Genomic DNA, 17,402 nt, shown 5'->3' with positions numbered 1-17,402 from the left:
ATCAGAGATAGTGGAGCTGGGAGAAGAAGCAAGTTTCACATCCCCAGACAAGTGTGTAGTTTTATGATCTCAGAAAAGTTCAGCTAGTTCTGTTGTTTCCACCATCCTCATCTCACCCAAACTCTCTTTGACCATCTGATTCTTCCTTTGTCGCCAAACAAGCCTTACTTAGGAAGAGGGGGTGATATATTTAAGAGAAAGTTAAAAGTTCTAGAGATCTCCATGAAATACGAGGGTATGTGTGGAGATGAATTGTGTGAGTCTATGCAGATTACGGTACGAAAATGTAACAGTGCTGGTATGAAGCAGTGCTCAGGTCATGGCCCAAGAGGTGGCCCTAGGAATGAGGGACTGGATTCATGTAGAGATGAATAATGTTGCTAATAGGACACTGATTAAGTTATCTGCATAAAATGTTGAATTTGCTGTTTCTGTGTTTTTGGTCTTCCCTGGTGACTCTGATGGTACAGAATCTGCCTGTAATGCAGCAGACCTGGGTTCAGTCCCTGGGTCGGGAAGATCCCCAGGAGAAGGAAATGACTACCCATTCCTGTATTCTTGCCTGGAAAATCCCATGGACATAAGAGACTAGCAGGCTACAGTCCATCAGGTCACTGAAGAGTCAGATGAAACTGAGCAACTGACACGGTGTTTTTAGTATTAAGAATTTTCATATTCCAAACAAATAATTAAAAAAAAGACATTTGATGTTTTTCTTTCTGGCTTACTTCACTCTGTATAATAGGCAAGTCTGCGGCAGGGCCCCACTCTGTACCCAGAATCACAGCAAATCTTCTCCTTTCATCCTCTAGTCTCGTAGGAAGATATGAGATATCTGAGGAAAGAGGAAAGGAAGGAAAAAAACCAGAGAACAAAACAAACCAAAGGAAAGCAAGAGAATGAGAGGAACAGAACCAAATGCTGTTGTGGGAGCCACTGGTCAGCAAGCGCATGCTGAAAAAGAGAGCTTTTTGGTTACTCAACCTGTAAAAGCATACCACTTAAACTACTAACGCATATATATGGAATTTAGAAAGATGGTAACAATAACCCTGTGTATGAGACAGCAAAAGAGACACTGATGTATAGAACAGTCTTATGGACTCTGTGGGAGAGGGAGAGGGTGGGAAGATTTGGGAGAATGGCATTGAAACATGTAAAATATCATGTATGAAACGAGTTGCCAGTCCAGGTTCGATGCACGATACTGGATGCTTGGGGCTAGTGCACTGGGAAGACCCAGAGGGAGGGTATGGGGAGGGAGGAGGGAGGAGGGTTCAGGGTGGGGCACACATGTATACCTGTGGCAGATTCATTTTGATATTTGGCAAAACTAATACAATTATGTAAAGTTTAAAAATAAAAAAAATTAAAAAAAAAATTAAAAAAAGACATTTGACAATTCTACAAATCATTTAGCCTGAGAAGAAGAGCATTATATTTTTTAAATTCATTACAGAAAAGCATTTTGTTCCCTGTAACAGAATCTTAGTTTACATGATATGCCCCCAAACTTTTAAAGATGTATCTACATTTACTGTGATAATCTCAAGAGATGGTTATAACTTGACAATTCCATTTTTATATTTTTACAGTTTCTATAGTAGGCTAGATTATGTGGCAAAACAATTGAAAAAAGACAGTGGTGGAAACTTCTGTGGGAAAATTTCATTTCTAAAAATGCTACATAATCTTGATTTCTAAGTACACAGGAGGATTTTTTTTCCTTTAGCTTAGACTTTACTGCTGTGCATTTTGAGGCAATATCATAACCACAGCAATGCTAATACCTTATATTTCTGTGGTGCTCTACAGATTACAAATGCTTTTATATGCATTATTCCATTTAATCCTCCTTGTTCCATAAATGCATGATAGTCATCAGTAAAAATATGTCCAGATGGACAAATTGGACATCAGCCATCCAAATAAACACTAGGCCAGTGGCTACCAAATACAGTCTTATAGGCCCTTAGAAACCTGTAATGAAAATTTCAAAGGTCCACAATGAAATTAAAGAAATAAATGGATAAATAAATACATAAACAGACAATTATCTGTACATATACATGCGAATGTGTCCAGTTACTGGCTGCTGTTATCTTTTTTTTGAAAAGATATTTTCATTTATTTCTTCAAGTATTTATTTGGTAATACATTGCAGGTGTGAGCATATCTTAGTTGTGTCCAACTCTTTGCAACCCCATGGGCTGTAGCCCTCCAGGCTCCCCTGTCCTTGGAGTTTTCCAGGCAAGAATACTGGAGCAGGTTGCCATTTCCTCCTGCAGGAGATCTTCCCCACCACTATACAGTAAATATAATATAAGAAAAATGACCAATATAATCCTGTCCTTCTGCAGCTTAAGGTTTAAGTAAGCAAAAAATAAGAACTAATTATTTAATTCTATGATTTTTAGCTTTATCGAGGGATGTATGAAAAATTGCACACATTCAATATGTATATCTTAATTAGTTCAGTTCAGTCACTCAGTCATGTCCTACTCTTTGCAACCTCATGGATTGCAGCATGCCAGGCCTCCCTGTCCATCACCAACTCCCGGAGTTCACTGAGACTCACGTCCATCAAGTCAGTGATGCCATCCAGCCATCTCATCCTCTGTCATCCCCTTCTCCTCCTACCTTCAATCTTTCCCAGCACCAGGGTCTTTTCAAATGAGTTAGCTCTTCACATCAGGTGGCCAAAGTATTGGAGTTTCAGCTTCAACATTAGTCCTTCTTAAGGAGTTTGGACATATACCTAACCTGTGATACCATCACCACAACCAAAGTACTAAACATCTATCATCTGCAAAAATTTCCTTGTGTTCTTATGTGTGTGTGTGATTTGGTAAGAAAACTACCCTTTTAACATATTTTAAAGTACACAATAGTATATTGTTAACAGTATATACTGTGCTCTACAGCAAATCTCTAGACCTGTTCCTATAAAAACTAAGATTTTATATCCATTAAAAAAAAACAAACAAAATTTCTCCATCTCCTAGGCCGTGGCAACCAGCATTTTACTCTCTCTTTTTACGACTTTGAATGGAATTATGCAACATTTGTCCTTCAGTGATTGGCCATTTCACTTAACATAAAGGTCTCTAGGTTCATCTATGTTGTCATAAATGGCAGAATTTCCTTTTTTAAGACTGAATAATATTGCATTAATTAAATTTGAGGTTTTCCATATCTTGATTGGGCTTCCTTGGTGGCTCAGATGGTAAAGAGTCCACCTGCAATCCAGGAGATCTCTGGGTTGCGAAGATTCCCTGGAGAAAGGGAACAGCTATGCACTCCAGTATTCTGGCCTGGAGTATTCCATGGTCAGAGGAGCCTGGCAGCTACAGTCCATGGAGTTGCAAAGAGTCAGACATGACTGAGCAACTTTCATTCATTCATTCATATCTTAATTATTGTGAATAATGCTTCAGTGAACATGAGGACACAGATACCTATTCAAGATTCTGATTTCAGTAAGCTTGGGTATACACTCAGAAGTGCGGTTGCTGAGTCATATGGTACTTCTGTTTTTATCTCTTAGAGAAACCTCCATACTGCTTTCCCTTGTGGTTGCATCAATTTACATTCCTATCAACAATATATAGGGTTCCAATTCCTCCACATCCTCGCCAATATTTATTGCTACTGCTAAGTCGCTTCAGTCGTGTCCGACTCTGCGCGACCCCATAGACGGCAGCCCACCAGAATCCCCCTGGGATTCTCCAGGCAAGAACACTGGAGTGGGTTGTCATTTCCTTCTCCAATGCATGAAAGTGAAAAGTGAAAGTGAAGTCGCTCAGTCATGTCCGACTCTTAGCGACCCCATGGACTGCAGCTGACCAGGCTCCTCCGTCCATGGGATTTTCCAGGCAAGAGTACTGGAGTGGGGTGCCATTGTCTTCTCTGGCCAATATTTATTATCCTTTGTGTTTTGATAATAGCCATTCTAACAGGTATGAGGTAATATCTAATTTTGATTTTGATGTGCATTTTCTTAATGATTAGTGATGCTGGGTACCTTTTCTTATAACTGTTGTCCATTTGTATGTTTTCTTTGGAGAAATATCTGTTTGATGTTAACCCCTTACCAGAGAGATGATGTCCAGATATTTTCTCCCATTCCATATAATGCCTTTTCAATATGTTGATTTTTTTGCTGTGCGGAAACAAAGTTTAATAAGTACAGTGAGTAAATCTTTTTAAAAAATTTTTTTGAAATAGAATATTCATTTTTATATTAAGTGATGATGATAATTAATGGTAAATTGCTGAAAGGTTTCCAAATAGAAAATTGAATTGCCAGTGTTCTGTTGGCTCTAAAATAATTTGTAACCACAATGGTGTTTGTGAACCACCATTCAAGGCTGACACTGATGTGCATATACTGCTAAAGATATTATTCCAGAGGGAGTAGTGATGAGTTGAGATCCAGCTTGGCAACTTCTGTGTGACTTGTTCTTTTATTTTACATGAATGTAATTGCTACTTCTTAAGTATAATCCAGTAACTATCTACAAAATACAACATATTTGTGTTCTAAATTAAAATGCAGAGTATGGTTAGCATTTATAACAGTGTTTCAGTCATATAGTGTTAAAGGTGAAATAACATTAGTATGGATGAAAATACCAAAGAAAGCATGTAGTGTCATTCACACTAAAACCCAAGCTGCCTTGATTTCTTTCCATGTTCTTTCAGATATATATTTGTTGTTGTTGTTCAGTCGCCAATTATCCAAGTCTTTGCAACCACATGGACTGTGCATGCCAGCCCTCCCTGTCCCTCACCATCTCCTGGAGTTTGCCCAAGTTCATGTCCATTGAATTGGTGATGACATCCAACTATCTCATCCTCTTCTTTTGCCTTCAGTTTTTCCCAGCATCTCTGTCACCCCCTTCTTTTGCCTTCAGTTTTTCCCAGCATCAGGGTCTTTTTTAATGAGTCAGCTGTTTTCATCAGGTGGCCAAAGTATTAAAGCTTCAGCATCAGTCCTTCCAATGAATATTCAGGGTTGATTTCCTTTAGGATTGACTGGTTTGATCTCCTTGCTGTCCAAGGGACTCTCACAAGTCTTCTCCAGCACCACAGTTCAAAAGCATCAAATTCTACAGTGCTCAGATGTATAAAAATCATAATAATCTTTCTGTTGGCTACATTTGCCCTAATTAATCTTAATTCCAAAAGCTGTCATCATTCCAGTCCAGCTTGTCTTTCTACATTCACATTTTGAGTGATTTATTCTTATTTAAAACACAAAGCAGCTTTTTCAGATGTCTCACATTTATTGCACCCTGCTTATGATTTATGTTGTCAATCTCATTTCATAAGGATCATTGAGGTATTGTGAGAGATACCCATGGCTCTATGTCAAATGATATCCAGTCCTTCATCTTGAAAGAAGTCACAGGAAAGGTTGATTTGCTGATTTAAGACATAACTCATTTCTGAATTAATATAATTATGACAGAGTAGTAAATAAAGCAAATAAGACTGCTTCTAGTATTCTTGAACTGGTTGGGCTAGTGCCAATAGCTCTGGATAGAAAAACTAAAGACAACTGATAACATACTTAACAAAAACCTCTCAACCTCATTTGAGTGATATTTACCTTGTTATCACTGGTACAAACAAAGTAAGTCAAGAAAGAAGAAATTCAGCAATAATTAAGAAAAGAACACACCTTAACTAAAACAAAGGATTAAAAATCCAGCTTCATTGATCTTTATCCTGTTAGTTGAAAGTATGCAAATATCCTGAAGGTGAATTGAATAGCTAACAGAAAGGTAATAAAAATAAAAAGTTGCAGATAAAAATATAAGGAAAAACAAACACTTCATACTAAGGCAGTAAGAATTGTGTAGGGTACAAAATTTCTGACTGCATTCATAGTCAGAAATGGTAGTTTTCACATGAACTTATTAATCCAAGTATTTATATATCAAAAATTAAAACATATATAATTTTTACACATATGGTTATGCATGTAAGATCTATAACTGAAAATGAGACACAATAAAAATATATGACTCCTGAAGGATAAGGGTAATTAAAGATATTCAGTTTAACATATGTACATGTATACCCAACCAAACATACATGCTGAAGCTGGTTAATGATTTAGAGCTTTCTAAATAAACCACTGGACTTCCCAGGTGACTTAGTGGTAAAGAATCTGCCTGCAATGCAGGAGAGGTGAGTTTGATCCCTGGGTCAGGAAGGTCCCCAGGAGAAAGAAATGGCAACCCACTCCAGTATTCTTGCTTGGGAAATCCCATGGACAGAGGAGCCTGGCGGGCTACAGTCCATGGGGTCGCAAAAGAGTTGGATGTGACTAATGACTAAACAACAACAAAATAAGCCATCTCTAAAAGGACATGAGTTTGACCTTCACAAATTCTGGGAGATAGTGAAGGACATGGAGACCTGGGGCGCTGCAGTTCATGGGGTTGCAAAGAGTTGGACATGACTTAGTGACTAAACAACAAATGGATTGTCTCAGGGAAGGGCAAGGCATATAGAGGTTCAAACAGATGAAAAGACCCCTCATATAGTCTAGCCCTTTAGTTTCTGATGTTTTTGATAAGTATTATATCACTATGTTGTACATCTGAAATTAAAATAGTATTGTATATCAATTAGAATTCAGTTTTTTAAAAAAACCCAACTATTATCTGCAGTCTTTCTAAACAGCCTCAGATACAGAGTCTCCAACCTTTTTTTTTGATGTCCCACTGTTAAATATGAAAAGACCATTGTACACTCCTAAACATCTGAGAAAAGCCTCTAACAAGGAAGACAGAGCACAGACCCAGTCAACGTATAAGTCGTTTAGAGGAAATAGGGACTCTTCAGGGAGATGACAAGTTCAGATAAAGAACCATAGTATCTTCAAAGACATGGTAAAATATTGCATCCTTGAAAATAAAAGAAAATAATGCACAAGGGAATAGAATAAGAGACTCAGAAGCAAAAAAGCATATGCAATAATAGAAATGAAAATGTATGAATAATCAAATTGAGGAAATATATGAATATGTAAAACAAAAAGGCAAAAGGAATGATGATATAGGCAAGAAGATACAAGAAAACTGATCCTGGATGCCCCAACATTTAAATAAGAAAAGTTTGAGAAAGAATAAACAAAAGGATTACCAGTAAAGCAGTGCGTGAGACCCGGGTTCAATCCCTGGGTCAGGAAGATCCCCTGGAGAAGGAAATGGCAACCCACTCCAGTACTCTTGCCTAGAAAGTTCCATGGATGGAGGAGCCTTGTGGGTTACAGTCCATGGGGTCTCAAAGAATCGAACACGACTGAGCGACTTCACTTTCTTTCTTTTTTTCTATCGTTAAATCTATATTTCAAGAAAATTTCCCAGAACTAAATTTCCCAGAACTAAAGAACATGAATTTCAGGATTGAAATGCCCTCTGAATAGCACAATGGGTGGAGATCCCTCCCTTCTCTTCTGATGTTGAGGTACTTTTTTGTCAAATTTTTGGTAAGTGGGGAAAGAAAATGAGAAGATATATCGTTTCCAAAGGGAGATGAAAGAATGGAGGAAAGTGGGGGAGGAAAGGAAAATCTAGAGAATTAGGAATTAGGAATCACTGAGAAACATTTAAAAATAAAGAAATAAGAGGATATGCCACATTCAGGAATAGGAAGAGTTGATATTGTTAAGATGGTAATTCTACTCCAACTCTGTCTGCTGCCTCGCTTTTTAACCATGTACTAGCTGAGCTATAATTGCTTGAGTTCTTAAATATAACAAGCCTCAGAATGCTGGCATATGCTGTTCTTTAAATCTGAATGTTCTCATAGTTTTCATCTCAGCTAGCTCCTACGCATCCATCACATGTCAGTACAGATGTCACTTCATCAATGAATTTTTACCTTATTACCTAAAATAACTCCATCTTTGTTGCATGATCTTATTAATATAAGATCCTGCCATTTTTAATCATTGTATTTGTATAATTTGTAATTATATATTAATTGGCATTTTTATCTTCAGGTTTGTTCACAAGATTATCTCTACTAAACCTAGTATTATGGCTAGGACCACCTATCAAATTATGGTTCCCTATCAAATAATGAATCATCCTTGCTGAAATTACCTATTTTTGTAATCCTCCTTCCAAGCAAGACATAAATTTCATGGGGCATGTATTAGGTCTGTGTGGTTTACCATGCATTTTCAGTGCTGGCATTTAGTAGTTAAAGAATATATGTTATATGAAGTCACTTAAATATTTGATCCAAAAACAGTCTGAGAGGAATTTTCAAAAGATACTTGAGTAACAACTTCTACTGAAATTGTTTCCCATGAGAAGAGGTATCAAAAAGGTAAGCTTCTCTGTAAAGCATTAGGTATAAGCTGCTTCATAATAAAATTTGTGTATCAAATAAGGGGAAATCTATTATTCAGTAACTCATTCTTCACCAGGTATTTCTTTTTTAAACTGAAGTAAAGTTGATTTGCAATGCTGTGTTAGTTTGAGGTGTACAGCACAGTGAATATATATAAATATTCTCTTTTCAGAATCTTTTCCCTTTGAGGGTATTACAAAATATTGAGTATATTTCCCTGTGCTATACAGTAAGTCTTTATTGGTTATCTGTTTTATATAGTATGTATATGTTAATCCCATCCTCCTAATTTATCGCTCTCCCCTCCTCCTTCCCATTTGGTAACCATAAGTTTGCTTTCTATATCTGTGATTCTACTTCTGATTTGTAAATAAGTTCATTTATGTCTTTTTAAAAAGATTCTACATATAAACAATATCATGTGATATTTGTTTTCCTCCATCTGGTTTACTTCACTTAGTATAGTAATCTCGAGGTCCATCCATGTTGCTGCAGATGACATTATTTTATTTTTTATGGCTGAGTAAAACTCCATTGTGTGTATGTAAATGTAACAAATCTTCTTTGTCCATTCATCTTTTGATGGTCAAGTATTTCTTATAGACTTATCATATCCACGCAGGACAAGTGATTTCCTGGTGGGAAAGAAGTGAAGTATGAGGGTGAATGCTGTGGTCATTTTATGCAGACTCTCCCTCTGTCTCCTTCCTTCAGAATCATATCTGAATGTCCTTCATGTCCTGGAACTTTCTCACCTTTCATCATAGTTGATGTAGTTTCTCTATCCTTCAAAGTCACCCCAAGAGTCTTAAATCATATCAAGCCCACTATTTCTCAGAGGTTTCTGTTGCTCATTTTTGCTTCCCTTACTGTTTGTTTTACTGAGGACACTGTTTTGTTGCTGTTGTTCAGTTGCTAAGTCATATCCGACTCTTTGCAATCCCATGGACTGTAGTCTGCCAGGCTTCTCTGGCCATGGGGTTCTCCAGGCGAGAATACTGGAGTGGGCTCCCCTTTCCTTCTCCAGGGAATCTTGCTAGACCAGGGATCAGACCCACATCTCCTGCACAGGTAGGTGGATTCTTTACTACTGACTCACCTGGGAAGCTCCCTATCCATAATACTACCAGTTTTTAAGGGCCTGCCTTTTCAAGTCCAAATTTCCCTGTGGCTGCAAAATATTCTGGAAACATATACTAAGTTGAAAATTAGAGTTCTTTTTTTCCCTGCAGTTTAAACTTCATCCTGAAGGCAGTGGACTTGTGAGACATTTTAAGCAGGGGAAATACAGGAGCAGTTTTGGTATGGTAAGGATCATTCCATCAGTGAAATGGAAGGGAATCAGAAGGGGAGCCAGACTCCACAGAGGGGGATAATCAGCAGGAATGCCATTGCAGTAATTCAGGATCTGCTAAGGGCCTGAGATATAGTGGTAATAAGGGGAGAGCAAGAAACTGTGGATCATAGCTGTGCAGCATGAAGGGAGGTAGCAGTGAAAACTGAGCTTCTTTCACTCTGGTGCTGATCCTGGAACGGAGGGCTACCTGCTCAGGTGGTTACCAGTTCAGGCCTGTGCCTGATCACCCCTTGCTTTATTCTTCCCTTTCTTTCTGTCTCCTCAGGAAAATTCCCAACGATGCAATCAACTCAAAAGACTAAAGAGCATCTTTTAAAACAGGAAACTGGAAGCCAGGAAATTTAAGGAGCCCAAACTCTGTGCTTTCACTTCTCTCCTTTTGATGACTTACTCTCAGAAGCTTAGAACAGCCCTTTTCAAATGGATTTTCAGGACAGATGCTTAATTATCTTGTTATTTAAGGCCATTTTAGCACTGATGTAGAGACCTTTTGGGAACTCAGCTGAGGCCATTGGATCATTACCTTTGCTGACAAACTTCCTGATTTCAGTGATGCGTGTCTGCAGGCGGTGCCCTCTGTTTGTATATATTTCTCAAATGAGATCCTACATGTCTGAACAAAGAGAATTTTGCCTTTCCTGTATGAGGCTAAATTGTCTGGGGCCCCAAGGAAAAAGGCTGTTGACAACACCAATTTTGGTGCTTTTGTTGGCTTATGCAAATTTTAGAAAAGTCATTCCCTTAGTGTTCACTGTATTTCCTAGTTAGAATATATATTTAGGAAGCCATGCCTCCAAATGATATATCCAGGAATATCTCATTTATTTCAGAGAAGAGGGGCGGGGAGGAGGAGGGAATGTAAGGTGGGTAACATTTGGTGTGGTTCAGATATTAAATACAACTGAATGCATATTTACTTAATTTTCATACAGAACAATGAAATTTAAAATGCTATGCATTTCTATGGATGAAGAAGCCAGTTCTCAGAAAAGCCAGGCTACTTGCATGGATAATAAATGTCAGAGTCAGGTTTAAATCATAGTTTTTCAGACTCCAAACTTCTTTCCCTACTAACTAACAGCAAATGAGTCAACAGACCAGTGAATGCCTCATTTTTGAAAGAAAGATGGTTGAGAAGAATGAAAATTATAGGAACTTTAATTCTGCTGATTATGTTTATTTTGGCTTATTTTCAAAAATTTGGCTTTGGGCCTATGTAAAGGAATTATGTGATGCACAGGATTCACATATAATCACTAAGAATGACTTAAACAAAAGTAATCATTTTTTTCTTACATTTTTAATGATTTTGCCATTAACAACATACAGTATTTCAATCCTTCTTTCAAAAAAGGGCAATTGACATACTGAATTTAGCAATATATCTGGTAAATCTCTGTACAGATATTATTAATAATGACCTAAAAATATGAATTTGGATGAGTTGATAAATATGAATTTAGAAGAATTCATTTTTTAAATAATGTTTATAGATTATTATCAATTTAAGAGATGTCTTCAGTGATATACCTACTGTATGATGTGAACACCATCTGTACATTTATATAGTCATTTGCAGTTGATGAGGTATTTTCCTTTTTTTTTAACATTATCTCTATTTCAGAGAAAAAGGCTATGACTCACAATGTTATACATTTTATCCAAGGTCACAAGCTCAGAAATTATGGCATTAAGCCTCACACCTAGCTATTTTGATTCCAAGATCTGTGTTCTTTTCTGTCTACATAGACTGCCTTTCTTTGGAAACATTTGTATTAGTGATTTGTATGAAGTCACGGAAGTGTTGCTTATCAAATTTGCCCTTCACACAGAGCTTCAAGTTTCAACTAATGTGACTAATGACAGAATCCACATCTGAAGGAGAAAACCTTCCTGAATGAGAAGTTGAACTTAGACAGATGAAATTTAGTAGAGGTAAATATAGACTCTAGCAATTAGGTTCAATTAATGGATTCAGTGACCTTCAAGTTCTATGCACAACTGTAAGAATTTTTTGTCAATATAATTAATGCTTTGTCTTTATTTCCTTTCCTACTTTATAGAGTTAAAATCTTTATTTGCTTAATACTTTTGATATATACTTTGCTGCTTTTATTGAATATTTGTATAGGAAACCATGATCTAGAGAGATATGATTATTAGCTTTGTTCTTCAAATGAATTGATTGATTGTAGCTACTTTGAGGAGAGAAATTTGAGAACTCGATGTAGAACAACTTAGGGTTGAATAAAGCCTACTGCCTATATACAGATTGCATATTTCATTCTGTTATAATTCATGAAACAATAATTCCTACGTAATGAATGTTTAACAGCAATGAGAAAATTGTATGAATATCGAAGTAGCCATACATTTATGTCTAATCCTGTTACCACAAAGAGCATGACTTAATCACATTTGAAAGATACATTCATCATTCATGAACATACTTGCAAAATATAGGTACACCATACTTCTGCACAGAGTAGAGGCATTTATAGAATGTCAAAGGCTGATTTTTTTTTTCCCCTGTCAATATCTTAAATACAACCTATTGCTGAAAAAGCTAGAGATAATGATGGCAGGTAAACTAAATATGCTCTTCCAACTTAGATGTGCAGGATTCTATCTGTCTTCCAAGGCATCATCAAGATAGGACTATCACAGATCCTTTAGACCAGTGATCCCCAATCTTTCTGGTACCAGGGACCAATTTTTCCCATGGACCAGGTTGTGGGGGTGGTGGTTTGGGGATGGTTTAAGTGAGTTACATTTATTATGCACTTTATTTCTACTTAGATGCTGCTGCTGATCTGACATGAGGTAGCGATCCGTGGCCCGGAGGTTGGGCACCCCTGTTGTAGGCTGTATGTTTATGTTTCAGAAGTGGTCTCCCTTTGCGAAATGAAGAGGGATTGAGGTTTTTATCTGTTTAAATAGTGGAAATGTCAGTGAACCACTTGCTCCATTGTGCTCACGAATGCTTATTATGATAACATCAATAATGTAATTAAAATCCCATGTAAAATTTTTAATATGGTAAAATATTCATACTTTTGAGTTGATATAATGACACCAATTAATTCTTCAGAGTTTGGGAATTATTTTTAGGCACAGCTGAAAGCTGGGTAGGTCACAAGTTTTAAGACCATCTAGCAAGAAAAAAACATGGGTAAAAAAGAGAGAAAAATTACTTAATATACTTAATAATATTAAACTTTCTTAAATCAAGAGGGCATTTTGTACACTGACTACACTTTAGTGGCAGAACTAAGCAAATATATTCAAAATTATTTGTGGGAAATTCCCATCTGTTTTCCTACTATACACTTCCAATCCTTAGGACCAATCTATGTGAACCCCAGCTACAGAGCATTACAGAGACAAATTTTGTCTTGATAATTTGGTTGTTTAGTTTGTTCTTTTATTTCATAGGCATTAATTTATTTTGTATACACACATGTATATGTTTCCTGGTAATATTTGTTAATGGCTTTAATGAAGTATAATTGACATACAATTAACTAGACATTTTAAAATTTACAAACAAGCATATCTTTAATCCAATCTACATGCCCTTAATTTCTTTTCTTATTTTATTGGCTAGAATCTCTACTATAATGCTGAGTAAGTATGTGGACAGAAGGCATCTTTTTCTTCTTCCTCATCTTAGGAAGAAAGCATTCAGTCTTTCACTAATAAGTGTGATATGGGCTTTAATTTTCTTGCAAACACCCTTTAACAGGTTGAATAAGATCCCCTCTATTCCTAGTTTACTGAGATAATTTATCAGGAATGGATGCTGCTGCTGCTGCTGCTAAATCACTTCAGTCGTGTCCGACTCTGTGCGACCCCATAGACAGCAGCCCACTAGGCTCCCCTGTCCCTAGGATTCTCCAGGCAAGAACACTGGAGTGGGTTGCCATTGTCTTCTCCAGTGCATGAAAGTGAAAAGTGAAAGTGAAGTCGCTCACTCATGTCCGACTCTTTGCGACCCCATGGACTGCAGCTCACCAGGCTCCTCCGTCCCTGCTAGATTCTGTCAAATACCTTTACTGTGTCTATTTAAATAATCATATTTTTTCAATGTGTTAATATATACTATTAAATGAGTTGATTTTTGTATGTTAAGCTAATCGCAAGTGTCTGTAATAAGCTCCAGCATAAAGCAATGAGCTGTTTTTTGTTTGTTTACTGAAAAAGTCTTAAATTACAAATGCATTTTAAAATCGCTACATCTGCTTGAGTTAATCTATTTCTTCTTGAATGAGATATGAAGGAATTTTTCCATCTCATCTATTTTGTCAACATCATTAGAATAGAGTTATTAATAATGCTTCTTTATTACCTTTTAATGCCTGTAGAATCCACAATGATGTAACTTCTTATAACTCAAATTGGTAGTTTGTGTCTTTTCTTGCTCTTGTTTTTCCTTGATCAGTCTGGCCAAAGATTTATCAATTTTATTGATCTCTAATAAAAAGGTTTTATTTCACTGATTTTCTCAGGCATTTGTCTGCTTTCCCTTTTATTGGTTTCTGCTTTCTTATTACTTTTCCCTGTTTACTTTTAGTTTCATTTGTTTTTCTAACTTCTTAAGATGGAAGATAAGGTCTTAGATTGTGACCTCTTTTCTAATACAGGCATGTAATGCCTAAATTTCCCCTTATGTAATAGTTCTCTATTGATATCCACAAATTTCTCATGCTGTATTCTTATTTTTATTTATTTCAAAATATTTTCTCATTTCTATTATTTCTTCTTTGATGCATTATTTTAAGCGTGTTACTTGGTTTTCAAATAAAGAAGGATTTTCCCAATATCCTTCTATATTGATTTCTAAATTAATTCAGTTTTGGTCAAAAGTATACTTTCCTGGTGGCTCAGACAGTAAAGGGTCTGCCTGCAATGAGGGAGACCCAGGTTCAATCCCTGGATTGGGAAGATCCCCTGGAGAAGGAAATGGAAACCCACTCCAGTACTCTTGGCTGGAAAATTCCTGGTAGGCTACTCAGTCCATGGGGTTGCAAAGAGCCAGACACGACTGAGCAACTTCACTTATACTTTGCGTGGTTTAAATTATTTAAAATTAATTTGTTGAGTTTTAAAATTTTTATACAATTTTAAAGGCTGCCCTCCATTTATAGTTATTACAGAATATTGGCTATATTCCCCATGTTGTGTAATCCTTGTATTCCATCTAACACCCAATAGTTTATAGCTCCCACTTGCCCATCCCTATGTTGTCCTCCCCACCCCCACCAAGGTTTGTTTTATGGCCAAGTCATTGGTCTGTTTTTGTAAATGTTCCATCCGTATTTTAAAATGATGCTAATTCTATTAATTCTATCTTTTGGTAGAATGTTCTATAAGTTTCAACTAGTTCATGTTGGTTAACTCAGTTCAAGTCTTCTCTACCTTTAGTATTTTTCAACCAACTTATTCTTTCAGTTATTGAGAAAGGGGTTTTGACATTTTGACTTGACTATAGTTATAAATTCTTCTGTGTCTTTTCTTCAGTTCCATCGATTTTCACTTCATGTATTTTGAAGTCCTGTTATTTAGTGCTTAGATGCTTAGGATTATTATGTCCACTTGTCCAAATGACACTTTGATACAGTATAATACTTTTTTCAATTCTGGGTCAGATTTTATTGATTAATCTTCTTATTTCCATATGGATTGCATTTTCCTACCATCACACATGCCTGATAACTCTTTTTATTGGAATATAGGTAATGTAAGTTTTATCTTTGTGCTGGCTGCCTGTTTTTCTATCTGTCCTCCATAGGTTTTTTTTTTTTTCCTTTTGGTATTCATTATTATTGGGGGATAAAGTTCAGTTAGTTGAAAGAAGCTTGATCCTTATTGGTCTTGGTTTATAAATTTGTTAGTCAGGGCTATACACTGGAAGTGAAAAATAGATTCAAGGGATTAGATTTGACAGAGTGCTTGAAGAACTATGGATGTAAGTTTGTGACATTGTACACGAGGCAATGATCAAGACCATCCCCAAGAAGAAGAAATGTGAAAAGGCAAAATGGCTGTCTGAGGAGGCGTTACAAATAGCTGAAAAAAGAAGAGAAGCTAAAGGCAAAGGAGAAAAGGAAAGATATACCCATCTGAATGCAGAGTTCCAAAGAATAGCAAGGAGAGATAAGAAAGGCTTCTTTAGCGATCAATGCAAAAAAATAGAGGAAAACACTTAGAATGAGAAAGACTAGAGATCTCTTCAAGAAAATTAGAGATACCAAGGAAACATTTCATGCCAACATGGGTACAATAAAGGACAGAAATGGTATGGACCTAACAGAAGCAAAAGATATTAAGAAGAGGTGGCAAGAATACACAGAAGAACTATACAAAAAAGATCTTTTTGACACAGATAACCACGATGGTGTGATCACTCATCTAGAGCCAGACAACATGAAATGAGAAGTCAAGTGGGAGGCATCACATGAACATAGCTAGTGGAGGTGATGGAATTTCAGTTCAGCTATTTCAAATTGTAAGATATGCTGTGAAAGTGCTGTACTCAATATGCCAGCAAATTTGGAAAACTAAGCAGTGGTCACAGGACTGGAAAAGGTCAGCTTTCATTCCAATCCCAAAGAAAGGCAATGCCAAAGAATGCTCAAACTACCGCACAATTGCACTCATCTCACATGTGGAGCAGCCTGGTAGGCTGCAGTCCATGGGGTCGCTAAGAGTCGGGCACGACTGAGCGACTTCACTTTCACTTTTCACTTTCATGCATTGGGAAGGAAATGGCAACCCACTCCAGTATTCTTGCCTGGAGAATCCCAGGGACAGAGGAGCCTAGAGGGCTGCCGTCTATGGGGTCTCACAGAGTCGGACACGACTGAAGCGACTTAGCAGCAGCAGCAGCAGCACATGCTAGCCCAGTAATGCTCAAAATTCTCCAAGACAGGCTTTAACAGTACGTGAACTGTGAACTCCCAGCTGTTCAAGCTGGATTTAGAAAAGGCAGAGGAACCAGAGATCAAATTACCAATATCCATTGGATCATTGAAAAGCAAGAGAGTTCGAGAAAAACATCTACTTTTGCCTTGACTATGCCAAAGCCTTTGACTGTGTGGATCACAAAAAACTGTGGAAAATTCTTCAAGAGATGGGAGTACCAGACCACCTGACCTGCCTCCTGAGAAATCTGTATGCAGATCAAGAAGCAACAGTTTAAACTGGACATGGAACAACAGACTGGTTCTGAATAGGAAAAGGAGTACGTCAAGGCTGTATATTGTCACCCTGCTTATTTAACTTCTATGCAGAGTACATCGGAGAAACGCTGGGCTGGATGACCCACAAGCTGGAATCAAGATTGCTGGGAAAAATATCAATAACCTCAGATATGCAGATGACACCACCCTTAAGGCAGAAAATGAAGAAGAAATAAAGAGCCTCTTGATGAAAGAGAGGAGAGTGAAAAAGTTGGCTTAAGACTCAACATTCAGAAAACTAAGATCATGGCATCTGGTCTCATCACTTCATGGCAAATAGATGGGGAAACAGTGGAAACAGTGGCTGACTTTATTTTCTTGGGCTCCAAAATCACTGCAGATGGTGACTGCAGCCATGAAATTAAAAGATACTTGCTCCTTGGAAGAAAAGCTATGACCAACCTAGACTGCATATTAAAAAGCAGAGA

At 37.1% G+C, this 17,402-nt stretch overlaps 1 protein-coding gene and 1 long non-coding RNA gene across 2 annotated transcripts in view; both read left to right on the top strand.

The window, feature by feature from the left end:
• The window catches only part of GRM5 (glutamate metabotropic receptor 5), a 655,231-nt gene that overhangs the window by 263,596 nt on the left and 374,233 nt on the right, over positions 1 to 17,402 (top strand). The gene's annotated exons all lie outside the window — the stretch shown is intronic.
• Positions 9,405 to 12,721, top strand: LOC129652690 (uncharacterized). The gene is made up of 6 exons (XR_008714687.1): positions 9,405 to 9,447; positions 9,609 to 9,683; positions 10,666 to 10,751; positions 11,566 to 11,668; positions 12,347 to 12,432; positions 12,533 to 12,721. It is a non-coding gene; the product is annotated as an uncharacterized LOC129652690 (long non-coding RNA).

Source organism: Bubalus kerabau, chromosome 5 (assembly GCF_029407905.1).
Source record: "Bubalus kerabau isolate K-KA32 ecotype Philippines breed swamp buffalo chromosome 5, PCC_UOA_SB_1v2, whole genome shotgun sequence".
Lineage (NCBI taxonomy): Eukaryota > Metazoa > Chordata > Mammalia > Artiodactyla > Bovidae > Bubalus > Bubalus kerabau.
Note: the sequence above shows the minus strand (reverse complement) of the source record. Positions and strands in the feature narration are given on the sequence as shown.